This window comes from Bufo bufo, chromosome 4, assembly GCF_905171765.1.
Source record: "Bufo bufo chromosome 4, aBufBuf1.1, whole genome shotgun sequence".
NCBI classification, from domain to species: Eukaryota; Metazoa; Chordata; class Amphibia; order Anura; family Bufonidae; genus Bufo; species Bufo bufo.
This window is the reverse complement of record NC_053392.1, coordinates 582,896,107-582,923,092: the sequence shown is the minus strand read 5'-3', so window position 1 is coordinate 582,923,092 and position 26,986 is coordinate 582,896,107. Positions and strand designations below refer to the sequence as shown.

General features: G+C 47.8%; 1 long non-coding RNA gene across 1 annotated transcript; it reads left to right on the top strand.

The window, feature by feature from the left end:
- The first annotated feature begins 1,957 nt into the window (after positions 1-1,957).
- Positions 1,958-4,841, top strand: LOC120999489. The gene is made up of 3 exons (XR_005778537.1): positions 1,958-2,111; positions 2,333-2,461; positions 4,531-4,841. It is a non-coding gene; the product is annotated as an uncharacterized LOC120999489 (long non-coding RNA).
- Positions 4,842-26,986: the final 22,145 nt, after the last annotated feature.

Below are 26,986 nucleotides of genomic sequence, written 5' to 3'. Positions count from 1 at the left end.
GTGTGGGGGACCATGGGGTGGAGTACATGATAAAGGTGGTGGGAACCATGAGGAGCAGTATGCAAGAAAGGTGAGGGGGACCACGAGGAGCAGTACGTGAGAAAGGTGAGAGGGACCATGGGAAGCAGTATTTGAGAAAGGTGAGAGGCACCATGGGAAGAAGTACTTGAGAAAGGTGAGGGGGACCATGGGGGCAGTACATTGGAAAGGTGAGGCCGGGACCATGGGAAGCAGTACATGAAAAAGGTGAGGGGGACCATGGGGAGCAGTTCGTGAAAAAGGTGAGGGGGACCATGGGGAGCAGTTCGTGAGAAAGGTGAGGGGGACCATGGGGAGCAGTATGTGAGAAAGGTGAGGGGGACTATGAGGAGCAGTATATGAAAAAGGTGAGGGGAAACATGGGGAGCAGTAGATGAGAAAAGTGAGAGGGACCATGAGGAGCAGTACATGGGAAAGGTGAGGGAGACCATGGGGAGCAGTACATGAGAAAGGTGAGGGGGAACCATGGGGAGCAGTATGTGAGAAAGGTTAGGGGGACTATGGGGAGTAGTACTTGAGAAAGGGGAGGGGGGACATGGGGAGTAGTATGTGAGAAAGGTGTGGGGGACCATTGGGAGCAGTATGTGAGAAAGGTGTGGGGGACCATTGGGAGCAGTATGTGAGAAAGGTGTGGGGGACCATTGGGAGCAGTATGTGAGAATGGTGAGGGGGACCATGGTCAGTAGTATGAGAATGAGAATGTGAGAAAGGTGAGGGGGCCCATGGGGAGTAGCACAAGAGAAAGGTGAGAAGGACCATGGGGAGCAGTACATGAGAAAAGTAAGGGGGGTCATGGGGAGCAGTATGTAAGAAAGGTGAGGGGGACTATGGGGCATAGTACTTGAGAAAGGTGAGGTGTCCATGGGGGAGCACTACATGAGAAAGTCCCCCTTGGGGGAGCACTACATGAGAAAGGTGTGGGGGAGACCAGGGAGTTAGGGGAATCATGGGGAGCAGAGAAAGATGTGGGGGGGACCAAGGTGAGCAGTATGTGAGAAGGGGAGACCATGGGGAACAGTGTGACAAAGGGAGCATGGAGAGAGCTGTGTGTGATAACATGGGAAGCAGGCTTTATTGTTATTGATGTGGGGGTACAATCGAGGAACATGGGGAGCTGTGGGAGGCTAGTTAGTAATGTGCTGTGTTTATGCATGTGTTGTGTATGTGTGTCGTGAGTGGTAAATAGTGGGGTCTGGGGTCTGATCTGTGTGTGTCTGGCATGTTGTGCACCTCTGTTTTTCATATTTTTCATGTTTTGCTGGGTTTGGGTGCCAGGGCTGCTTTGTAGTCCTTATCTATCTATCTATCTATCTATCTATCTATCTATAGCCATCGCAGCCATATAACTTGCTATGGGGCCAGAGGCTTGAGGGGCCAGTCAGGAATATTGTACTTTTTTGTGGGGAATATCGATATAGTGGCTTTTTGCTATAATGTGGTATTTCTGATATCTAATTATCTATCTATCTATCTATCTATCTATCTATCTATCTATCTATCTATCTATCTATCTATCTATCTATCTCTCCTTATGAGTGTGCTGATAAAACTTTCATCCTTTCGGCAGTGAAGAGGTTAAATGGCTGTACTATCGATTTGCGATTAGCTTGAGTGAAGGCATTAACACTAATTAAAGATAATTTAATGGCGGCTTTTAGCAGAACATCTGTCGGTACCGAGAGAGTTCTCAGCGCTGGTTAGGTGAGGAGAGATGATATCAGCAGAGGACTTTATAGTAAATGTGTAAGTCATCGCCGCGCTGCAGCATGTGATTGTTTGTAAACTGAACCTAGAGCATCTGAGTGGAAGACGAGAAGTCCCTGAGGATGTGCTGTCAGTGCCGCCAGCCAATGGGAGCTACACCGCCCGTGATGTCAGCGAGCGAGATGATGGCGTGACCGCTCCGAGCTCAGCCCCATGCAAGATTAATGCTCTGCTGTGAACACTTCATCCACAAAATGGGTTATGGGATCAAATTGAAAGCAATCAATAGCGGCAATAACATTTACTACCCTCCCGGCTGATGAGAAGTGACATCTTTTACTCGACGGGATGTGTCATCCTTGCAGGAGGTGCGTCGAGTACCAGGAAATAGTGAGCATTTCAGGGAAGTGGAATGGTGTCTTCTGCTCCATCTGATCATTTCCGTGCACGCTGGCTCAAACCCTGCGGCACATCACTGCCAAGAAAAGGCTAGCTGTATACAACCGAGTCACTCCTTCCCTTCAGACGGATGCTTTCCGAAGCGTTGGTTTGTTTTTCACTCTTTAAAATATGGTTTTATGTCTTACAGGGCAATTCCAGTAAAAGAACTATAGGAGCTGTTCAAAAACTCCCCTATTTGGGCTGGGGTCCGTGAAAGCTCAGCCTGATCTTCCTGGTTACAGATGCACAAGGAAGGCAATGAGAGGAGAATGTGGACGTAGGTATAATTTCCATCTACTGGAACCCAATGCAAACCTCCAACAGTGCACGTGCCAAGAAAGGGGTATTCCCACCAGGAAATGTATCCCTTATGGCATAAATGTCCGATCGTTGCCGATCCCACCTCTGAAATTCACACCTATCTCTAGAAAGGGTCCCCGGGAATAGACAGGTGGCCATGCATGCGCAGCTCTCTCCATTCACTTCTATGGGAGTTCTGAAAATGGCCGACCGAATAATTCTGGCGCTCCCCTCGATGTGAATGAAGACGGCAGCGCATGCGCAGCCACCTCTCCATTCCTGGTGGCACAAGGAGGATATGCCATAAATGCCCAGATGGGAATAACCCTTTAATAACACAAGATTCTTTGTAGCTGACAAAGAGGCCCAGGATCCAGGTGCAACTGATACCCGGTTCTGGTGCAACTTCTGACTGTGAGGAATGCATCTCTGGAAAGATGGTTGACCATACAGTCCCTACTTGCATGCGGCTGAGCTGCAAGTAGGTCATGTGACCGATGTATGGTGACGTCACGCCGGCCTCTTCTAACAGCTGATCGATGACCTATCCTGAGGATAGGCAATCAAAACACAGTCACGACAGCATCTCCGGTTCCATCTTTATTACTTATACCAAAAAGAACGTGTGCACAACAGCAGCAACGTTTCGGCTACATAGTAGCCTTTCTCAAGCAAATAACAAGTGATTCTAACCATCCATATATAGTAAATATGGTCCCTCCCCCAATGGTATGAGACCAATCCAATGGGTGTCACCACCCCCAACAAAACACCTAAATATAATCAAGGTAACCAATCCCTTACATAGCCTCCCATAGTGATAATCATACACATAAAAAAACACCTGTGTATACCTTCAGAAGAGGCGATGGCTGATCATGGTGTCCACATGGAGAAGGCCGGGCTGCACGCTGGCGTTCTTTGCTCCCCACTGCGCTTGTCCGACAGCTCATCACTTGTGCGCGCCGTTCCACAGCCGCGCACCGCTCACGTCACACGGCACACTAGCACAGCGATCATGTCAACATCACATGATCGCATTCCAACTCATACCATTGGGGAAGGGACCATATTCACTATATATTGATGGTTAGAATCACTTGTTATTTGCTTGAGAAAGGCTACTATGTAGCCGAAACGTTGCTGCTCTTGTGTACACGTTCTTTTTGGTATAAGTAATAAAGATGGAACCGGAGATGCTGCCGCGACCGTGTTTTGATTGCTGATCGGTGGACCGCTGAGGATCTGCGGCCGTGGTTGGGCTGGTGCATTCTGGTTTGGTCAGTGAGGTCCATGGGTGCTGCTCTTCAACTTTTTTACACTATTTGGATCCAAGGAACGTGCATCAGGAGAGACCCCAGAAAACAGGTTGGAGATACCCCCGAGACCGGGTAAGACCAGAGAGACTGCCAATTTGAATGTGTACCTATATACTGAAGAGGACATTCATAGGTTAATTAATGAGGATAAGAGTGACATCTCTTTCCTCATGACACCATCAATTGACCTATTGAGAAAGATATATTAGCAAGACTCAAAAAGACTTATAACGATTGAATTGCATCTCAATACCCTGAGGGAATATTATAAGGCACAAAGAATTCCTAGGGGTCTGAGGTCCCATTTGCGCCCCAACTTGTTCCCTAATAATGAGGACTTTTGCAAAAAAATTTAGTTGGTGAATAACAAATACTCATTTGAATTGATGCTATTGAATATTAAATATCTCCATAAAGAGGCTGATGCCATTAAGACAACACTAACAGCACTGGATTCCCAGATACAAGGTCTACTGGGGGCAGAGGATTTCTCAATACACAAGGAGAAAACGGCCCAACATATACAAAGGCATAAGGCTGAGGTTGAGAAAACCAAACGAGATAAGTGGCACAGGGATTTGGAGGATTACCAATCTGGCTGTGTATATAATTGGCATAAATAACAGAGTCAGAAATGACCGAAGAAAAAGAAGTTTGATCAGGGGCGATTTGGGTTCACCACCTGTGACTCGGAATCCACATATGAGTCAAATAGTTTTTTTTTTAGGACAACCGGGACGCGCAACAGAAGGAAATGTCGACTGGGCGGAAGGAAGCACCATAGGCCCCAGAAGAAATCTATCTCCACCGATATTTCCAGGGTACAACAAAGAGGCCCAGGGGAAATCGACCAGATGCAATCAGAAGAGATAGAGTGCCTGGTTGTCAACATCTCCTCTACGGAACTAACTGTCGATCAGATTAGGGTATTGGGACGTGGACTGTCCTTCTGCCCTGTGGTGGACACAAATTAGTTTGATGTTGAGCTATATTTACAAGGTTTTTTCAGGAGACTGAGATTAAAACGTTTTTTCTCCACGGTGGTTGACACTAAGAATACTAATAAAGATATGGGTGAATTAACATTAAAGGATTTAGCACTTAAGAAAAAAAGTAATTTTGTGCCTCCACAGAATAATCATATAATTGAATTATATGTTGAGATACAGTAGTGACCAAGCAGATTGAGGATCTGAGAGAACATGAAGGGGTGACTTTTAGGCATAACCTGATGCGGCAAACAAGTGAGGCAAGGAAGACATTAGAACAGAATAAGGGGATCACTATTAAGCCCACCGACAAGGGGGGAGCTGTGGTCGTCATGGACACAAGCAAGTATATTGGTGAGATATGTAAGCAGCTGGATGATAGGGAGGTATACAGTGTATTGGGAGGTGATCCCAAGTGGGATATCACTAAGACGCTTGAGAGCATTGTCGAGGATGCCCTGAATAAGGGACTCATCGACAAGGATATATTTGATAGTGCAACATCCTATTACCCTAATGCTGTATATCCTCCCCAAGATTCATAAGACTCTTGAGGATCCACCTGGCAGACTGATTGTGTCTGGCCGGGGATCGATATTTAGCACTGTAGCTATGTTTCTTGATAGATTGCATGTGGTCCATGCGATCAATGCTCCCTCCTATATTAGGGACATTGGTCACTTCTTGACTAAGCTAAGGGAGATTGATTTAACTGCACAATTTTGGTTGGTAAGATTTGATGTAACATCGCTATATACATCTATTGAGCATAGTTATGGTTTAAATGTCGTTGATGTGGCACTCGCCGGCACGGGGCTCTCTCCAGATGCACGCCGGTTTGTTCTACAGCTACTAGAGGTGGTCCTGAGGAGGAATTACTTTCTCTTTGGGGACACCTTTTACCAGCAAGAGTGGGGTGTGGCCATGGGGTCCAACGTGGCCCCCACCTACGCTAACATCTTCATGGCGGACGTTGAGAGCAGGCTGGTGTATGCATCCGCCTTTATGGAGGGAGCTCTGTGCCGGTGGCGCTACATCGACAACATTTTTATGATTTGGAGGGGCACCAGAGATGATCTGGAGGATTTTCACCTACATCTGAATCGGGGAATGCCGGTTCTTCAATTCACTATATCTGTGTCACAGGATGAGTTGCAGTTCCTGGACGTCAGGTTATACGTGGAGGAAGGGAAGATTAAGACGGACCTATATCAAAAGCCTACTGATAGAAACAATTTGTTGAGACATGACAGCAATCATCCACGACGCATGCTGAACTCACTCCCCTGGAGCCAATTGTTACAGGTGAGGAGAGTGGTTTCAGATGGCGATAGATTCTAGGATAGGGTAGATGAGATGTGCCACAAATTCGCTCGAAGAGGATATCCACGGAGATTGCTACAGAGAGTGAGTGATAGGATCTAGTTGGTTGACAGAGAGACCACGCTACACAGTACACTGACTATTAAAAATATGGATCGGATCCCTTTTGTATCCACCTTTGGTAACCATAGTGGGGATATAGCCCGTATATTGAGAAAAGAATGGCATATTCTACACAAGGGCCTTCCTACAATACAGGAGTTTAGTAATCCACCACTGATGTCCTATAAGAGAAATCCAAATTTGAGAGACAAGTTGGTGAAGACTGACACAGGAGGTATAGTCAATGAGAGACAGAGATATTTAGCACCGAGGAAATGGGGTAACTTTCCTTGCCTTGGATCTTGTAATTGCGGTAATATGCTAAAAGGAGACACTTTTGTCCATCCATACAGTGGGAAGAAATATGCCATTAGAGATTACTATACATGTAGATCCAGGGACGTGGTATATATAATACAGTGTCCATGTAGTTTAATCTATATTGGTGAGACAACCATGGAAATTAGGGAAAGGATCAACAAACATAAGAGTACAATCCATAAGAAAATGATGGATAAGCCGGTGGCGAAACACTTTGTGGAGTGTTACCCCCTGTGTGATTGACCAACCAACTGAGATTCCGAGTGATTGACTCGGTGGGGGTTCTTGAGAAGAGGAGGGGACAGAGGATGTATCCTTAGGAAAAAGGAGTTAAAATGGAGCTTTACTTTGAGGTCATTACAACCCTTTGGCCTCAATATTGAATTCAATGTGAGTGGTATTGAATGAAATAGATTAATGTTTTAGATGTCCAATTCAGTATTGTATATAACTTGATTTTATTCTGTTTTTAATATGTCACTTTTTTTATATCACTTTTTATAAATGGTGGCTGACATTTGGTTGCCCATGGAGATATCTGGACTCCGCTGATTAGTATATAGGCGGTAGGAAGATGATAGATATACACTCACCTAAAGAATTATTAGGAACACCTGTTCTATTTCTCATGAATGCAATTATCTAGTCAATCAATCACATGGCAGTTGCTTCAATGCATTTAGGGGGGTGGTCCTGGTCAAGACAATCTCCTGAACTCCAAACTGAATTTCAGAATGGGAAAGAAAGGTGATTTAAGCAATTTTGAGCGTGGCATGGTTGTTGGTGCCAGACGGGCCGGTCTGAGTATTTCACAATCTGCTCAGTTACTGGGATTTTCACACACAACCATTTCTAGGGTTTACAAAGAATGGTGTGAAAAGGGAAAAACATCCAGTATGCGGCAGTCCTGTGGGCAAAAATGCCTTGTGGATGCTAGAGGTCAGAGGAGAATGGGCCGACTGATTCAAGCTGATAGAAGAGCAACGTTGACTGAAATAACCACTCGTTACAACCGAGGTATGCAGCAAAGCATTTGTGAAGCCACAACACGCACAACCTTGAGGCGGATGGGCTACAACAGCAGAAGACCCCACCGGGTACCACTCATCTCCACTAAAAATAGGAAAAAGAGGCTACAATTTGCACGAGCTCACCAAAATTGGACTGTTGAAGACTGGAAAAATGTTGCCTGGTCTGATGAGTCTCGATTTCTGTTGAGACATTCAAATGGTAGAGTCCGAATTTGGCGTAAACAGAATGAGAACATGTATCCATCCTCTGATGGCTACTTCCAGCAGGATAATGCACCATGTCACAAAGCTCGAATAATTTCAAATTGGTTTCTTGAACATGACAATGAGTTCACTGTACTAAAATGGCCTCCACAGTCACCAGATCTCAACCCAACAGAGCATCTTTGGGATGTGGTGGAACGGGAGCTTCGTGCCCTGGATGTGCATCCCTTAAATCTCCATCAACTGCAAGATGCTATCCTATCAATATGGGCCAACATTTCTAAAGAATGCTATCAGCACCTTGTTGAATCAATGCCACGTAGAATTAAGGCAGTTCTGAAGGCAAAAGGGGGTCCAACACCGTATTAGTATGGTGTTCCTAATAATTCTTTAGGTGAGTGTATATATATATTTATGTATTTGATAGTTTTTAATACATCATATATGCTCCGATGTATGGAGGACTGTCCCATGGCTGAATTTAGCTATGAGATTGTGCCCATACACTAAGTAAGCCCATACACTAAGCAAGCGCCGCTGTATCCATCCCTCCCACTGAAGCTGGTTTCCATGGTGAGGAGGATGCTGGAGAGACGCTGGTACTGCGGCAGAGGGGCGGGAGTTGGATGTTGACATGATCGCTGTGCTAGTGTGCAGTGTGACGTGAGCGGTGCGCAGCTGTGGAACGGCGCGCACAAGTGATGAGCTGTCGGACAAGCGCAGTGGGGAGCGAATAACGTCAGCGTGCAGCCCGGCCTTCTCCATGTGGACACCATGATCAGCCATCGCCTCTTCTGAAGGTATACACAGGTGTTTTTTTTAATGTGTATGATTATCACTATGGGAGGCTATGTAAGGGATTGGTTACCTTGATTATATCTAGGTGTTTTGTTGGGGGTGGTGACACCCATTGGATTGGTCTCATACCATTGGGGGAGGGACCATATTCACTATATATGGATGGTTAGAATCACTTGTTATTTGCTTGAGAAAGGCTACTATGTAGCCGAAACGTTGCTGCTGTTGTGCACACTTTCTTTTTTGGTAATAAAGATGGAACCGGAGATGCTGCCATAACCGTGTTTTGATTGCTGATCGGTGGACCGCTGAGGATCTGCGGCCGTGGTTGGGCTGGTGCATTCTGGTTTGGTCCAGGTGCTGCTCTTCAACTTTTTTTACACTATCCTGAGGATAAGTCATCAATATTAATCAGTATTAATGACCTCTTTAAGGATGGCTTGTGAGACCCCCTTTAATTAGCTCAGCCTCTTACATGCAATCTACTAGACAATAGGAGGCTGTTTTAAAGGGGTTGGACACTTTGGGGAATATTTATCATACACCAGCAATGTAGGCCGGTCTATGATCAACAGGCGTGCAACACTCAAAAAGCGCCGGGCCTTATCAAACAGCTGATCGGCTGTAGTCCTGGGTGTCGGACCCCCACCAATCAGATGCAAATGGTCAGATAACCCCTTTTATGAGAACCGTGTAATGCTTCGTTTCCCCTGAGGTGGCGATGTAGAAAAACTGAACATTCGCTGCCAGGTCTCCTAATAGAGAACACTGCAATGACACAAATAAGGGGGTCTCGAGTAGCTGACCACTCGGACACCCACCAATGATAGTGCAGCACATTCTGGCATTGCAGAGGTTAATTCTTAATTGAGGTCCACAGGCTGCTGTGGGTCTGGAGCACAATAGTGCGGTTCTGAGCCGAGCGTTATCACTTGATCAGGTTGGATTTTGATGAGTTGAGCAGTTTTATTGTTTCCTTTGGAATTTCCATTGCTCAGCGGCGAGACACCACATGTAATCTGGATCTAATATTATCGGATTCGCTGTCTGCCATGATAGATTTATGATGGCAATATCCTCGCGTCTGGAAGTGCTGACAAGAGGAAAACACTGAGGAGCTACTTCACATGTGTGCACAGGGGTCTAGATGACGTAGACAATGGCACCAAGTGTCTGCCGTGCTTCCTAAAACCAGGAAGCAATGGATTCTATAGGGAAAGAGAGTTGCGCGTCCAACATAATCAGAATTTTTCACAAAGTTACATCAAATTACGTTGTAGTCGCTGTTTTATGGCTTATGCCCACAAACGTATTTTCTTTCCGTGTCCGTTCTTTTTCTTTTTTTTTTGCAGCCCGTATGCAGAACCATTCACTTCGATGGGTCCGCAAAAAAAACGGAAATGACTCCGTGTGCATTCGATTTCTGTATGTCCGCATGGCTGTTCTGCAAAAAAGATAGAACATGTCCTATTCTTGTCCGATTTGCAGACAAGGACAGGCATTGTTTAAATGGATCTGGAAATAAAATGGATGCGATATATTTTTTGCGGATCCGTGTTTTGCGGACCACAAAATTCATACGGTCGTGTGCATGAGCCCTTACCATGAATGACGGGCGCTGTTGTGTTGCTGTGGAGCACAAGCCTTACAAGGGTTTTCCGAGACTTTAATACTGATGACCAATCTTCTGGATAGGTCATCACTATGTGATCAGTGGAGGTCCGACACCCGGGACCCTGCCGATCAGCTGTTCCAGAAGACAGCCGTGCTTGCAGTAGGGCCAGGGCCTTCTCCGGCTTTTCCTATGCCGAGCGACATCACCTTCATCAGTCACGTGGCCTAGGAGCAGCTCAGCCCCATTCAAGTGAATGATGACAAGCACGGCCACTATACAATGTACAGCGCTATGCTTGGTAAGCTGCGAGAAGGCTGCGGCAGTTACAGGATGATCGGTGAGGGTCCCAGGTGTCGGACCCCCACTGATCAGATACTGATGACCTATCCTGAGGATAGGTCATCAGTATTAAAGTCTTGAAAAACCCTTTTAAAGGGGGTCGTACAGGGTTAGAAAACCTTAAAACAATGCCACACCTGTCACCGGATTTTGGAATATTGCAGTTCAGCCACTTTGATGGAGTGGAGACTAGCTGCAATACCAGACACAACCCATGGACAAGAGTGGCGCTGTTTCTGGGGGGGGGGGGGGGAAGCATACCTTTTTATAGTAGAAAATTTGGACAAAACCCAGGACCTCCTAGTACTACATACAGGTTCTCATATCAGACATGCAATCCCGCACATGCACACTTACTACATGCATACTTGCTCACATATGCACATTCCCTATGCAAGCATACCCACACACATCTGCATACATGCACATCATATAAAGACATACACACACTCATTACACACATTCGTATGTCCTTACACATACTGTATATACATTTACTTACAACACACATATACAAATAATGGCCAGGTGGTGGTGGTGGCCACTAGTGATGGACGAACATCGTCCGGGTCGTTTTCGCGAATGCACAATCGCGATCAAATGTTCGCGAAGCGCGCGTTCGCGGCGGGCCCCATTCACTTTAATGGAAGGCGAACCTGAAAAACCTTCAGGTCATATTTGCATCTTAGGGTACTTTCACACTTGCGGCAGGACGGATCCGACATGCTGTTCACCATGTCGGATCCGTCCTGCGGCTATTTCGCCGTGCCGCCGGACCGCCGCTCCGTCCCCATTGACGAAATAGCCGCAGGACGGATCCGACATGGTGAACAGCATGTCGGATCCGTCCTGCCGCAAGTGTGAAAGTACCCTTAGGCTACATGCACACGACCATGTGCTCCCCGTGACCGTATTGCGGCCCGCATACAGCAGGTACGCAATACACGGGCACTGGCCATGTGCATTCCGCATCATGGATCGCGGACCCATTCACTTGAATGGGTCCGCAATCACGGAGATGCGGAACGGAGGCACAGATCGGAACCCTACGGAAGCACTACAGCGCATGCACTACTTTTTTGCAGTGCGGACCGTCGGATGCAGATCGCGGACCCCATTCAAGTGAATGGGTCCGCGATCCGCATGCGGCTGCCCCACGGTCTGTGTCCATGCATTGCGGACTGCAATTTGCGGTCCGCAGCACGGGCACGGAGCCCTTACGTTCGTGTGCATGTAGCCTTAAAGGGAAACTCTAAAAAATGTGCCCTGCTGGAGCCTAGAAAGAATTTATTTTAAGCCACGGGAGTACAGGCCCCAAAAATTATGCATTCACCGGACAGAAAAGAACAAGTGATCATGTGGCTCAGGGGCGGACTGACAACTCATGGGGCCCCTGGGCAATAGAAGATTATGGGGCCCCTGTGTCCCAGCCCACCCTTAAGCCACACACAGCCACACCCACATATTGCGCAGCTCATGTGGGGCCTTGGGCGATAAAGTCTCAGTGGACCCCCCTATACAGTGATAACTCTCTGAGTACAGATAAAATAGTAGATGTCCCCTGCAGTCCTATGTAACAACACAGATAACACAGTAATGGCTATCTGAGTACAGAAAATGTAGTAGTGTCACCTGCAGTCCTATGTAACAACACAGATAACACAGTAATGGCTATCTGAGTACAGAAAATGTAGTAGTGTCACCTGCAGTCCTATGTAACAACACAGATAACACAGTAATGGCTATCTGAGTACAGAAAATGTAGTAGTGTCACCTGCAGTCCTATGTAACAACACAGATAACACAGTAATGGCTATCTGAGTACAGAAAATGTAGTAGTGTCACCTGCAGTCCTATGTAACAACACAGATAACACAGTAATGGCTATCTGAGTACAGAAAATGTAGTAGTGTCACCTGAAGTCCTATGTTAAAACACAGATAACACTAGTCCTGATAATGTGGTAGTGTTACCTACGTCCTTAGTGTGCCTCCCTGTGTCTCAATGCTGGCGGCGCTGCCTCCTCTTCCATCTTCTTCTTCTTGCCCTGCACAGAACGTCCTGATGCAGCTGCGTCAAGACATAGGAACACTGTGGGCATGGTGATGGTGACACACACGGAGAGACACACAGCTAGGTCTCACCAAACTCCAGCCAGGATCCTCTCCGTACAGGAACACACAGGGTCACTAGTGGAGGGGAGCAGGGTTACTAGTGGGGTGACAGGAGGAGGGGGGAGCAGGGTCACTAGTGGGGTGATAGGAGGAGGGGAAGCAGGGGAGAGCAGGGTCACTAGTGGGGGGGAGCAGGGTCACTAGTGAGGTGACAGGAGGAGGGGGAGCAGGGTCACTAGTGAGGTGACAGGAGGAGAGGGAGCAGGGTCACTAGGGGGACAGAAGGAGGGGGAGCAGGGTCACTAGTGAGGTGACAGGAGGAGGGGGAGCAGGGTCACTAGGGGGACAGAAGGAGGGGGAGCAGGGTCACTAGTGAGGTGACAGGAGGAGGGGGAGCAGGGTCACTAGTGGGGTGACAGGAGGAGGGGGAAGCAGGGTCACTAGGGGGACAGAAGGAGGGGGGAGCAGGGTCACTAATGGGGTGACAGGAGGAGGGGGAAGCAGGGTCACTAGTGGGGTGACAGGAGGAGGGGGAGCAGGGTCACTAGTGGGGTGACAGGAGGAGGGGGGGGAGAGGGTAACTAGGGGGAAAGGAGGAGGGGGAGCAGGGTCACTAGTGGGGTGACAGGAGGAGGGGGAGCAGGGTCACTAGTGAGGTGACAGGAGGAGGGGGAGCAGGGTCACTAGGGGGACAGAAGGAGGGGGGAGCAGGGTCACTAATGGGGTGACAGGAGGAGGGGGAAGCAGGGTCACTAGTGGGGTGACAGGAGGAGGGGGAGCAGGGTCACTAGTGGGGTGACAGGAGGAGGGGGGGGGAGAGGGTAACTAGGGGGAAAGGAGGAGGGGGAGCAGGGTCACTAGTGGGGTGACAGGAGGAGGGGGAGCAGGGTCACTAGTGAGGTGACAGGAGGAGGGGGAGCAGGGTCACTAGGGGGACAGAAGGAGGGGGGAGCAGGGTCACTAATGGGGTGACAGGAGGAGGGGGAAGCAGGGTCACTAGTGGGGTGACAGGAGGAGGGGGAGCAGGGTCACTAGTGGGGTGACAGGAGGAGGGGAGAGCAGGGTCACTAGTGGGGTGACAGGAGGAGGGGGAGCAGGGTCACTAGTGGGGTGACAGGAGGAGGGTGGAGCAGGGTCACTAGTGGGGTGACAGGAGGAGGGGGAGCAGGGTCACTAGTGAGGTGACAGGAGGAGGGGGAGCAGGGTCACTAGGGGGACAGAAGGAGGGGGGAGCAGGGTCACTAATGGGGTGACAGGAGGAGGGGGAAGCAGGGTCACTAGTGGGGTGACAGGAGGAGGGGGAGCAGGGTCACTAGTGAGGTGACAGGAGGAGGGGGAGCAGGGTCACTAGTGAGGTGACAGGAGGAGGGGGAGCAGGGTCACTAGTGAGGTGACAGGAGGAGGGGGAAGCAGGGTCACTAGGGGGACAGAAGGAGGGGGGAGCAGGGTCACTAATGGGGTGACAGGAGGAGGGGGAAGCAGGGTCACTAGTGGGGTGACAGGAGGAGGGGGAGCAGGGTCACTAGTGGGGTGACAGGAGGAGGGGGGGGAGAGGGTAACTAGGGGGAAAGGAGGAGGGGGAGCAGGGTCACTAGTGGGGTGACAGGAGGAGGGGGAGCAGGGTCACTAGTGAGGTGACAGGAGGAGGGGGAGCAGGGTCACTAGGGGGACAGGAGGAGGGGGGAGCAGGGTCACTAATGGGGTGACAGGAGGAGGGGGAAGCAGGGTCACTAGTGGGGTGACAGGAGGAGGGGGAGCAGGGTCACTAGTGGGGTGACAGGAGGAGGGGGGGGAGAGGGTAACTAGGGGGAAAGGAGGAGGGGGAGCAGGGTCACTAGTGGGGTGACAGGAGGAGGGGGAGCAGGGTCACTAGTGAGGTGACAGGAGGAGGGGGAGCAGGGTCACTAGGGGGACAGAAGGAGGGGGGAGCAGGGTCACTAATGGGGTGACAGGAGGAGGGGGAAGCAGGGTCACTAGTGGGGTGACAGGAGGAGGGGGAGCAGGGTCACTAGTGGGGTGACAGGAGGAGGGGAGAGCAGGGTCACTAGTGGGGTGACAGGAGGAGGGGGAGCAGGGTCACTAGTGGGGTGACAGGAGGAGGGTGGAGCAGGGTCACTAGTGGGGTGACAGGAGGAGGGGGAGCAGGGTCACTAGTGAGGTGACAGGAGGAGGGGGAGCAGGGTCACTAGGGGGAACAGAAGGAGGGGGGAGCAGGGTCACTAATGGGGTGACAGGAGGAGGGGGAAGCAGGGTCACTAGTGGGGTGACAGGAGGAGGGGGAGCAGGGTCACTAGTGGGGTGACAGGAGGAGGGGGGGGAGAGGGTAACTAGGGGGAAAGGAGGAGGGGGAGCAGGGTCACTAGTGGGGTGACAGGAGGAGGGGGAGCAGGGTCACTAGTGAGGTGACAGGAGGAGGGGGAGCAGGGTCACTAGGGGGACAGAAGGAGGGGGGAGCAGGGTCACTAATGGGGTGACAGGAGGAGGGGGAAGCAGGGTCACTAGTGGGGTGACAGGAGGAGGGGGAGCAGGGTCACTAGTGGGGTGACAGGAGGAGGGGAGAGCAGGGTCACTAGTGAGGGGACAGGAGGAGGGGGAGCAGGGTCACTAGTGGGGTGACAGGAGGAGGGGGGGAAGAGGGTAACTAGGGGGAAAGGAGGAGGGGGAGCAGGGTCACTAGTGAGGTGACAGGGGGAGTGGGGAGCAGGTTCACTAGTGGGTTGACAGGAGGAGGGAGGAGCAGGGTCACTAGTGAGGTGACAGAAGGAGGGGGAGCAGGGTCACTAGTGGGGTGACAGGAGGAGCGGGGCAGGGTCACTAGTGGAGTGACAGGAAGAGGGGGGGAAGAGGGTAACTAGTGGGGTGACAGGAGGAGGGGGGCAGGGTCACTAGTGGAGTGACAGGAGGAGGGGGGAGCACGGTCACTAGTGGGGTGACAAGAGGAGGGGGGAGCAGGGTTACTAGTGGGGTGACAGGAGGAGGGGGGAGCAGAGAACTGTGAGACTGGACGGAACCATGATTGGGGGAGGGGGGAATCACTTACTTGAAGACTGACAAGCCGGACTTTTCACTGCCACAACAACACGGCCGGGGGGTCACAGGTCCAGGGTCAGCTTTTCTCTCAGACCAGTCCAGTCACATGAGTCTGCGGCTCCCCAGGGTTCTTGAGCAGCGCGTCCCGCTCTCCTTAATAGAGCCACTTCCAGGAGCCGGCCCCTCCTTCTTCCAGCTCTCGCCGGCTTCCCCTGCCTGACCCAACCTGTATCGCCAATACCCAAACAATAACATAGCTCCTTGCTGTAAGGAGCTTTTGTAACACCCCAGAGTTGTGTTACGAAACTCTTTTACCGCGCTACAATCTGTTAAGAGCATTAACTTTGTCATCTGATGTAATTTTACATTATATTCTCACAACTGTGCATTCTAAACCTTGTTAAATGTATAATTGCTGTAATTTTTATGTTCACCAGCAGGTGGCAGCAATGTTCTGGCAAGGACTTAAGTTCAGTTTAGTGTTCCTAGGCTGGAATAGTTCATTCCAGTTTAGCTCCCCCCTCTGTGAGCAGAGTGGGTTGTGCCCACATCCTGCCTCATGGGAGAGACGGAAGTTAGAGTTAGTGTGCCAGCCACCCCGGCTAGGGGAAGGCTGTGCGTGTAGGAGCTCCCACATATAGAGAATCAAGCCAGGATGTTGTCTTGGCTGAGACATTGATCATCATCCCCAGCCTGAGCCCTGCAGTCTGAGCTGGAAGAAGCAAGCAGACAAACTCCAGAATTCCAGGAAGAAAGCATACCTTGTGAAGCTAACTGTGAGTCAAGTTCCAGAGACTCAGGAGAAGCCATATTCCTCCTCAGCTAGTCAGTCCCCTCACAGCAGAAGATAGAATGCGCAGAAGCCAAATTCCTGCCATAGTATAGAGCTACAAAGCAGACATCCTTTCCTGCAAGCTCCAGGTACATGAGAGAACAGAAGCATAAATTCCTGCCAACCATTGCCAATACCTGCTGGGACCTAAGACTAAAGCTGTATTTTGCTTGGAAGAAAGCTAAAATTAGTAAAGACAAGTTTGAACTTTATCTAAGGTCTGGATCTCAATTACTGCTGCAAAATCCCTCTATTATTCCTACTAACACCACACTCAATTTATTGCAAGTGAGCCAGGATCCAGGATTCCAGCCGTACCCAGGTAGGAGACACCGTTGCACCATTATCACCACCATACAGAGACATTACACCACTCTGGCATTCCTAACCTGGTACGTGAGTTATAACACCCTTAAAGGGCCCTGTGACAGTACCCTGCACACGCTGCAATTGGCGTCACGAACAAAACTATAGACTACTATACCCATATCCTGACCCACTGCATAATTTGGCGTCAGTGTAACCGTACCACGGTCATGCTCATTGCATAAAGTGGCATCACGAACAGGATCGGATTGAATTGTGTGCCTATCTCTGCCAACCGGACCAACTGTGTGCCAACAGAACCGGATCCAATTGTGTGCCAACAGGATCAAATTACATGTTTCACAGTACTGCAAGATCTGAGGATTGTGCCAAAACCCCAAAAATTGACCTTATTGCTTTGTTGCTGTGCCAGAAAGCGCTACACCAGCACTCAAAGGGTTAATTTGCCATATTCGCATAATGGCGCCGCTTCTTCATGCCCTTCAGAAGCGGGAAAACTCAAGAACGCCCTCTCAAGAACGCAAAATGTCGAATACGCCCCCTTAGAAGCAGGAACTCTCAAGCCTGCCCACCAAGAACTGTGCAATGCGAGCCAAGGGAGAGCAGCCTCCTTCCTCTGGGCTCCACCCTCATTCCCCTGAGACTTCCAGCGCACTATAGTGCTGCAGACACACAGCCCGATCATATCTCCTCGGCCTGTCATGCCCAGCGGTGCTGTCCCAGCGTATTAGCCCGAGACTCCGAGCGCACCAGCCTGACAGTGCTGCAGAGAGAGGATCTCCCCTGACGTCACTGACCCTGCCTCCGCCCCTTCAGCTTTAGAAGGCGCGCGCTCACACAGCAATCCTCACCAGAGGGAATCCCCAGGTAAGCCGTGCTCCAGCCTTACAATGTACACAGTATTACAGTATATGCAGCGTACTCAAGTTGTGTGTAATAGAGTTTCTGTGTGTAGTAGTGCAATGACACTAACCTGAGATGGCTGACTCTCTGCATAGGCAGGTGATGGTAGAAATTGTTCGTGACGCCAGTGCCAATTAAACGGTGGCACGCCGTTTGCGGATAGCAGGAATAAATTGAGGAACACGTGGTATTAAAACAGAACTCCAACTTTAGTAGTTTTCATGCAGAGACAATATTGGAATCGCAGTTCCTTGGCATACAGTCGATTTTGCAATACGGTTGATGCAGGCAATTACAGATTTAGCAAGGTGATTACAGAGTGTTGAACACAGGACTTGCAGTACAGGAGCTTGCACTCTATTTCTGTCTGATCCTGGAATATAGCAATTCTTCACCAAGGCCCAATAACCTAGTTCTGGCTTTATATCCTTGGCTATAGCTTTAGAAAGTACCTCCTCTGTTATTTTTAGTACCTCTTGCTTCTCTGCACTTTGCCTCGGTCTCTCTCTGCTGCTTCCTCAGGCTCTTTAGCTTCAGTATTCCTGTTTCTGCATATGGGAATTCAGGAGGGAATCTTCTCCTGGACAGCAGGCTTCAGGCCTGGACTTGTCTCTGACATTGTCTAATCTCCAACTGTAGATTACAGACACTAGACTCCGTCTCCCCTTCCCTTCCCTGACTGGGCCTTATATAGACTAGGGCTCCCTAGCTCCCTCTAGTGACTAGAAGCTGGAATGACACCCCTAGCAGGCCTGTACATGCAAGTGTCATAGTAACAGGGAAACACACAGCATTGCATTACATGACATTTTATAAAACTGACATATACCAACTTCTCCATAACTAAGGAGGGACGACAGCACACCAAGTGACACTTTGGTAGTGACGGGCATTACAGTCCCCGTACACTACATATATATCACTGCCATGACTGGGAATGTGTTTTTTTCTGCTGCCAGCCATCAATTTCTGATTTATTTATCTATACATTTCCTTCTCCAGCCATCTGGCCACCATTGCTGTTGGCGTCCCCAAGGTAAACTCCACCCCTTTTTTTCCAGTACAAACTAAAAATTAAAGGCACAGACCTGTCTAATGATCCTTAGAAGCACCACCAGTTTACCCTATCAATACCAATATTCATCCCCCACAATCTACTATAGCTCTATCAAGGCCATCTAACCCTCACTACACCTTGCTATATTATATCACATACAGTAATAAGTACCATGTAAAACCACACCAGGGACATCGTTTTTTTTCCTGTAATGATTTTAATATATATCATGGTCTAGTAACTGGACTTCTCTTATGCTACATATATATATATATATATATTTTATGATACTTCTGTTTGTTTATTCTGTGCTACTAGGACCTATTGGAATACGCGTTTTACTGAGAATTCATTTTGGGCTAGGCTTACTAGCTGCTCATGATGTGTAATATTTAACATCCATTGACTCTATTTTAATTGATTTATTTATTTTATTTGCATTTTATTCTATTTTTTACCTTCTTTTTTCTTATATATACTTCTCTCCAACTGTGTGGGATTCCATTGGGCTTCGGCCTTTTTGTTGTATCTCTTTAGACTTGAAAAAGGAGTTATAAACTCTGAAACGCGTTGTCCACTGAACATAATAAATAGCATCTATATCAAAAGTCTCTGAATCCAGGTCGTCTTTGTGCGCCAAAGAGGTACCCACACCGTGTGCTAGCACACAAACGATTCATCACTTCCTAAACAGTCCTCAGGAGGCTTGGCAACTCCATCCAAAAGTATTGAACGGGTACCGACAGCACTGAGCCCCCCCTTGTGTTTCTGCTCTTACGGATGTTGTGCCCATACACGCACAACACCAAAAGGTGAGCATATTTCATCCACTTTGTTAGCTGATTATCGTTGCTTACTACCCTATGAGCGCCTCTCCCTATTTTTTCTCTTGCCATAATTGCTGTACCAAGTGAGAGAGGAGACGCAAGAAACATGGCGCTCCCATCACCCAAGTGGAACCAAATGACGGTCCAGGGAGAACCAGTGTACGAGGCTCACCCACCAGAGATCCGGGTCTCCCAGCCTTTGAAGATTGCTGGCCCCAGCGCTTTTGGAGTGTCCCCAGAGGCTGTGAGTTCCTCAACTGGTGGCGAGATGGCCGCCGTTCCTGAACCCGCTCCCGCGGAAGAAGATGTCCTATCTTCAGACCGGACCCCGGGGGCTGTGGATCCCTCTGCAATGGCCGAACGCACATACAAGACTTCCCCCAAGATGACCGCCAGCGACAAGCCTTCTCCCGTGGAAGACACCGCCAACCAAGTTGCCCAGGCCTTGGACCAGTCTGCACTGCTGACAGCAACTGAAGCCCCAGATGACCACCAGGAGGCACTGGAAGTGGCAGCCCGGCCGCGACATCAGGTAGGAGCAGTCGCGCTCCCTGAGGCCCAGGCCCATTCCGAAGCTGCCCCTGCACCGCGCCCGGTGGGTCCCACCACTGCTAGTAGGCCTGAACAGGCTCCGCCACGCATGCTTGCTGGTGCGGCGGAAGCGACCAGAGTTTCCACTCTGCCGCCCAGAAAACATCCCCAAGTCCAGGAGCCTTAACCCAGAGGTCCCATCGGAAATAACAGTGCATGCCCAGACGGCCAGGGATAACAAATCGGCCATTGAGGAATGGGTCAAGCAGGTGTTATATGACCCCCGGCCAGGCGACCCAAAGCTCATCAGGCGCACAGGGACTGTACTATGGTTCGCTGTAGAGAGAGGAGTGGGCTTCCTCCAAGACAGCCATTCAGGGGAAGAAATATTTGTGGGCCGCCGTTCCGTCAAGTGCCACTACCTACCACAGGCCCGTCACAAACTGTACGCAGGGGATCAAGTGGAGTATACCCCTATGCGCTCCATCCAAGGCCCCTTTGGTGCCGGTGTGACCCTGCTGGCCAAACCTTTGTCCCCTGCAGTTACCCCAGAGTCCTGGCAGGAAGATCCAGGCTCTGCAGGAAGAGTCCACTGTTTTCAAGAGACTCAAGATGGCAGGTTGCGGTTCAAAGAACAGCCTCAGCCAGAACCTGAACCCCTCATCCCTCACCTGGCCGCACCACCAACACTACGGGTGGGCCAAATCAATAACTCAGTGTTGACATTCAACCCTAGGGTGCAACCTTATGTTTTGCCATGGAAGCTCCCACAGGCACCACCAGTTTGCCTTCCAGAACCCCTTAAGACAGAGGTTTTACCCACCTCTGCACCGGCTAGGGATCCCGGCTTGCAGCATGTCACAGCTGCATTCAACAGGCTGTCTGCACAGCCACCACCTAAGGACACCGCTGCAACTCTGAGCTACCATAGGCAAGAGCGCCCCCTAATGCGCTTCAGTAGCTCAAGCAGCGAGGAGGACATGGATGTCCTTCTCTAAAAATGCTCCTTTTCAAAAAATAAACGACCAATGGGAGCCACGTCATGGACTGTTCCTGACGGGTGAGGACCCGTTGGCATTGTCTTAATGTTTTCCTTTACAGGTTGCCCTATTTTGTCCTCACCCTGATGGTCATGTGCAGTAAGGACTCCCTCCATCATCATTTAACCCCTCATATCCAAGTTTGCCCATTGTTTTATCCCCTTTCTCAGGTTACTTGATAGCCTTATGGAACTACGGTTCTAAATATGCTGCTTTTAAGTGTTTTTCTATAACATTTTATACTGCCTAATGAATTACAATTAACTTTATTATTCCTGTGGATTACAATTGACTTTTGCCCGTTTCCAGAGGATTCTACATCAAGCACTTCAAGAAAAAGGACTCAAGTCTTATTTGAGCATATTATTGCACTAATAAATTTGCACTGTTTTTCCAAAAATGTTACTGCAACATAAAAAGCTTGCACCCAAAGAAAAGACTCAAACGTATACCTGAGCTCTTTGTGATTCATACTGTAATGTTTTTGCACTAATTTCATTACCAGTTTACAAGTTATGCAACGTTCAAGAATCATATGCCCATTGTATGTATTCTCTTTTAGGTGCCGCAATGTGACCTTCATGCACTTATTGTGAAATTGCACTTAACTTTTGCACTTGACCAGATACAGTGCTGCCCATAATTATTCATACCCCTGGCAAATTTTGACTTAAAGTTACTTTTATTCAACCAGCAAGTCATTTTTTGATGGGAAATGACATAGGTGTCTCCCAAAAGATAATAAGACGATGTACAAGAGGCATTATTGTGGGGGAAAAAACATCTCTCAGCTTTTATTTACATTTGAGCAAAAAGTGTCCAGTCCAAAATCATTCATACCCTTCTCAATAATCAATAGAAAAGCCTTTATTGGCTATTACAGCAATCAAACGATTCCTATAATTGCAGACCAGCTTTTTGTATGTTTCCACAGGTATTTTTGCCCATTCATCTTTAAGCAATGAGCATCAAATCTTTCAGGTTGGAGGGTCTTCTTGCCATCACCCTGATCTTTAGCTCCCTCCACAGATTCTCAATTGGATTCAGGTCTGGACTCTGGCTGGGCCACTCCAAAACGTTAATGTTGTTGTCTGCTAACCATTTCTTCACCACTTTTGTGTGTTTTGGGTTATTGTCATGCTGAAATGTCCCCTGGTGCCCAAGGCCAAGTTTCTCTGCAGACTGCCTGATGTTATTGAGAATCCTCATGAATTGCTCTTTTTTCATGGTGCCGTTTACTGTGATTAGGTTCCCTGGTCCATTGGCTGAAAAACACTCCCAAAGCATTAGGTTCCCACCACCATGTTTGACAGTGGGGTTGGTGTTCTTTGGGTTGAAGGCTTCTCCTTTTTTACGCCAAATGAAGGAAACATCATGGTGACCAAACAATTCAATTTTTGTTTCATCTGACCATAACACAGAAGACCAGAAGTTTTCTTCTTTGTCCAGATGAGCTTTTGCAAAGGCCAAGCGAGCTTTTGTGTGCCTTATCTGGAGAAGTGGCGTCCTCCTTGGTCTGCATTGTGCAGTCTCCGTTGGATTGTCTGCCTTGAGACATTGCCACCAGCAGAGCCCAGATTCACCAGGATGGCCTTGGTGGTGATCCTTGGATTCTTTTTCACCTCTCTAACTATCCTCCTGGCCAGCACAGGTGTCACTTTTGGCTTCCGACCACATCCTCTGAGATTTTCCACAGTGCGGAACATCTTGTATTTTTTGCTCAAATGTAAATAAAAGCTTTTGTGGAAGCAGGTATATCAAACCCCTTAATCAGTATTTTGTGGAAGCAGGTATATCGCACCCCTCAATCTGGATTTTGTGGAAGTAGGTATATCAAACCCCTTAATCAGTATTTTGCGAAAGCAGGTATATCGCACCCCTCAATCAGTATTTTGTGGAAACAGGTATATAGAACCCCTTAAATAATATTTTGTGGAAGCAGGTATATCCCACCCCTCAATCAGTATTTTGTGGAATCAGGTATATCGCACCCCTCAATCTGTATTTTGTGGAAGCAGGTATATCAAACCCCTTAATCAGTATTTTGTGGAAGCAGGTATATCGCACCCCTCAATCAGTATTTTCTTGAAGCCGGTGTATTGCAGGCCTCAATCAATATTTGGTGGAAGCAGGCATATCGCACCCTTCAATCAGTATTTTGTGGAAGCAGGTATATAGAACCCCTTAACCCCTTAAGGACGCAGGGCGTATCGGTACGCCCTATTTCCCGAGTCCTTAAGGACTCAGGGCATACCGGTACGTCCTAGCTTGAACTCAGTATTCCGGCGCCCGAGGGGTTAAACGGAACGGGATTTCGGCTGAAATCCTTCAGCCGGCATCCTGTGACAACGCCAGGGGGGGTCATGTGACCCCCCCGTGTCGGCGATCGCAGCAAACCGCAGGTCAATTCAGACCTGCGGTTTGCTGCGCTTTTTGCAGTTTCTGATGCCCGCGGTCCCTGACCGCGGGGATCAGAAACTTTTGAGTGCCTATAATCAATATTTTTCACCCCCCCCCCTGCACCCCTGCACGATTTTATGCCGGCGGGTGGTGCGGGGGGGGTGTCGCATGCGGTGGGGGCGGTGCGGGAGGCGGGATCGCGATCCCCCGCCCGCCTCCCCATGAATGATCGTTGGCTTCTAGTGGTTATACCAGGGTGCCAGCACATTGCTGGCACCCTGGTATAAACGGCTGACATCTGTGCAGATGTCAGCCGTTTAACCCTTTCCATACCGCGGTCCGTACGGACCGCTGTATGGAAAAAGTTAACTGTCGTCGGTCAGGGAGCTCCCTCCCTCTCCATCGGGGGGCTGCTGTGCCTTTGCAGCCCCCCGATGGAGAGGGAGAGAGCCCCCAGAGAGCCCCCCTCAGCCCTGTGCTTTCCCTTCCCCGTCTGCGAAGTTCTGAGCAGACGGGGAAGGTTCCCATGGCAACAGGACGCCTGCTCAGGCGTCCTGCTGTCCATGGTGCTGAACAGATCTATGCTGAAAGCATAGATCTGTTCAGTGTAAGTAAAATACAGTATAGAACAATATATATTGTACTGTACTGTATTATACAGACATCAGACCCACTGGATCTTCCAGAACCAAGTGGGTCTGGGTCAAAAAAAAAGTTAAAAAAAGTGAAAAAAGTTTAAGATAAAAAAAAAAACATTCATCACTGAATAAAAAAAATAATAAAAAAAATACACTACACATATTAGGTATCGCCGCGTCCGTAACGACCTGATCTATAAAACGGTCATGTTACTTTCCCCGCACGGTGAACACCATAAAAATAAAAAAATAAAAATGAGAAAATTGAAATTTTGCCCACCTTACTTCCCAAAAAAGGTAATAAAAGTGATCAAAAAAGTCACATGTACGCCAAAATAGTACCAATCAAACCGTCATCTCATCCCGCAAAAATCATACCTTACCCAAGATAATCGCCCAAAAACTGAAAAAACTATGGCTCTCAGACTAAAGAAACACTAAAACATGATTTTTTTTGTTTCAAAAATGAAATCATTGTGTAAAACTTACATAAATAAAAATAAAGTATACATATTAGGTATCGCCGCGTCCGTATCGACCGGCTCTATAAGAATATCACATGATCTAACCCCTCAGGTGACCACCGTAAAAAATAAAAAATAAAAACGGTGTAAAAAAAGCCATTTTTTGTCATCTTACGTCACAAAAAGTGTAATAACAAGCGATCAAAAAGTCATATGCACCCCAAAATAGTGCCAATTAAACCGTCATCTCATCCCGCAAAAGATGAGACCCTACTCAAGATAATCGCCCAAAAACTGAAAAAACTATGGCTCTTAGACTATGGAGACACTAAAACTTTTTTTGGTTTTAAAAATGAAGTTATTGTATAAAACTTACATAAATAAAAAAAAAGGTATACATATTAGGTATCACCGCGTCCGTGACAACCTGCTCTATAAAATTACCACATGATCTAACCTGTCAGATGAATGTTGTAAATAACAAAAAAAAAAAAAAAACGTGCCAAAAAAGCAATTTCTTGTTACCTTGCCGCACAAAAAGTGTAATATAGAGCAACCAAAAATCATATGTACCCTAAACTAGTACCAACAAAGCTGCCACCTTATTCCGTACTTTCTAAAATGGGGTCACTTTTTTGGAGTTTCTACTCTAGGGGTGCATCAGGGGGGCTTCAAATGGGACATGGTGTCAAAAAAACCAGTCCAGCAAAACCTGCCTTCCAAAAACCGTATGGCATTCCTTTGCTTCTGCGCCCTGCCGTGTGCCCGTACAGCGGTTTACGACCACATATGGGGTGTTTCTGTAAACTACAGAATAAGGGCCATAAATAATGAGTTTTGTTTGGCTGTTAACCCTTGCTTTGTTACTGGAAAAAAAATATTAAAATGGAAAATCTGCCAAAAAAGTGAAATTTTGAAATTGTATCTCTATTTTCCATTAAATCTTGTGCAACACCTAAAGGGTTAACAAAGTTTGTAAAATCAGTTTTGAATACCTTGAGGGGTGTAGTTTCTTAGATGGGGTCACTTTTATGGAGTTTCTACTCTAGGGGTGCATCAGGGGGCTTCAAATGGGACATGGTGTCAAAAAAACCAGTCCAGCAAAACCTGCCTTCCAAAAACCGTATGGCATTCCTTTGCTTCTGCGCCCTGCCGTGTGCCCGTACAGCGGTTTACGACCACATATGGGGTGTTTCTGTAAACTACAGAATAAGGGCCATAAATAATGAGTTTTGTTTGGCTGTTAACCCTTGCTTTGTTAGTGGAAAAAATGGGTTAAAATGGAAAATTAGGCAAAAAAATGAAATTCTCAAATTTCATCCCCATTTGCCAATAACTCTTGTGCAACACCTAAAGGGTGAACAAAGTTTGTAAAATCAGTTTTGAATACCTTGAGGGGTGTAGTTTCTTAGATGGGGTCACTTTTATGGAGTTTCTACTCTAGGGGTGCATCAGGGGGCTTCAAATGGGACATGGTGTCAAAAAAACAGTCCAGCAAAATCAGCCCTCCAAAAACCAAACGGCGCACCTTTCACTCTACGCCCTACTGTGTGCCCGTACAGTAGTTTACGGCCACATATGGGGTGTTTCTGTAAACGGCAGAGTCAGGGCAATAAAGATACAGTCTTGTTTAGCTGTTAACCCTTGCTTTGTTAGTGGAAAAAATGGGTTAAAATGGAAAATTAGGCAAAAAAATGAAATTCTCAAATTTCATCCCCATTTGCCAATAACTCTTGTGCAATACCTAAAGGGTTAACAAAGCTTGTAAAATCAGTTTTGAATACCTTGAGGGGTGTAGTTTATAGAATGGGGTCATTTTTGGGCGGTTTCTATTATGTAAGCCTCGCAAAGTGACTTCAGACCTGTAGTGGTCCCTAAAAATTTGGTTTTTGTAAATTTCTGAAAAATTTCAAGATTTGCTTCTAAACTTCTAAGCCTTATAACATCCCCAAAAAATAAAATATCAATCCCAAAATGCTACAAACATGAAGTAGACATATGGGGAATGTAAAGTCATCAAAATTTTTGGGGGTATTACTATGTATTACAGAAGTAGAGAAACTGAAACTTTGAAATTTGCAAATTTTTCAAAATTTTTGGTAAATATGGTATTTTTTTATGCAAAAAAATTAACTTTTTTGACCCAATTTTAGCAGTGTCATGAAGTACAATATGTGACGAAAAAACAATCTCAGAACGGCCTGGATAAGTCAAAGCGTTTTAAAGTTATCAGCACTTAAAGTGACACTGGTCAGATTTGCAAAAAATGGCCAAGTCCTTAAGGTGAAATAGGGCTGA